We start from the raw sequence: 1,319 nt of genomic DNA on the forward strand, positions 1-1,319 counted from the left end.
GTGGAGCAGGAAATGTGGGTGGTTCTCTTTGTGAAGGATTATGAATGCCAGGTGAGCAGGGTGAATGTATCTTGTGGGCACCAGAGAGGCCTGGGCCTCAGCCTGCCCCCTGTAAAATGAAGTGATTGGACTGGCCTGCTTCAGGCCTTCCTAGGGCAAGGGGCTGTCACAGAAAGGGTCTACTCTAGGTTCTTCCAGGTTCAACCCTGGAAAGGCAGAATGGGAAGTGGCTGGAGCAGCTCAGAGGCTAGGGGTCATATTTTGCTCCAGAGCCCAACTCTGAGAATGACTATTTTACGAAGCTGTCTGCGTTGCATCCCTAAGTCACCCTGGCTAACCTTCCACCCATTCAGGGTCCTGCAGAGAAAGCCCAGGCCTGGGGTCAGGAGGCAAGAAGGGTGATGGGTGTCTTACCCCTGGCTCCACCCTAGGTAAGGCTTGGCCCTCTTGGAGCCTCAACTTGCTCATTTGCACAATGGAGGAGCTGTGCCTTGGGATCTCTAAGCCTCCTCTCCCCAGGACAGCATTGTCATTCTGGAGATGCGAACAGCATGAGCAAGGGAACGGAAGTAGGACTGAGGACCTTGTTGGGCAACAGACAGGCAGGTGAGACTGGAGCATGGAGTCGCTAGAGATGAATGATTCTTGTTGGGGTTGACTGGATCCAAGGGCTATGACCTTCCTCCTTATGTGCAGAACTGGATGCACCCTAGGTCATGGCCAGCAGCCCTCGGAGTGGGACTGAGGACCTGTTGGGAAACCAGTTTGGCAAGGCCATCCTCTCCATGATGTCATCCAGCTGCTGTGTTCTCTGGGCAACAGTGTCAGGCAAACTTCCGGCCCTGGAGAAGGAGAAGGGGCCTCAGATGCCCACTGGGCAGCAATGAATTCCAGGAGACCCAGCCTTACAGACAAAGGAGAGGCAAAGGGCTGCAACAGGAAGGAGAGAGTTCTGGATGTGCCAGCCTGGACCTCTTTAGACTTCTGGGAGTCCCTGATGCCTGGGCGCAGGGAGTGGGGGGTCTAGGCTCATGGTGGGGCATTATGTAATTGCCACCTGATGAGTTGGACACTGGCTCCTGATCACGTTTATAATGCATGTGTGGCAATTTTGTTACCACTATGACCTTCACAGCTTGAGTCCTGTGAGGTAGTACCACCGTTACACAGATAAGGAGACAGGTTCAGAACCCTGGTTCTTTTGGTTTTTATTTGTTTGTTTTGAGACAGAGTCTCACTCTGTCACCCAGGCTGGAGTGGAGTGGCACAACCATGGCTTACTGCAGCCTTGACCTCCCAGGCTCACAGTGGGACTACAG

The sequence above is a fragment of the Colobus angolensis genome, unplaced genomic scaffold, assembly GCF_000951035.1.
Source record: "Colobus angolensis palliatus isolate OR3802 unplaced genomic scaffold, Cang.pa_1.0 Scaffold171, whole genome shotgun sequence".
In the NCBI taxonomy this organism is placed as follows: domain Eukaryota; kingdom Metazoa; phylum Chordata; class Mammalia; order Primates; family Cercopithecidae; genus Colobus; species Colobus angolensis.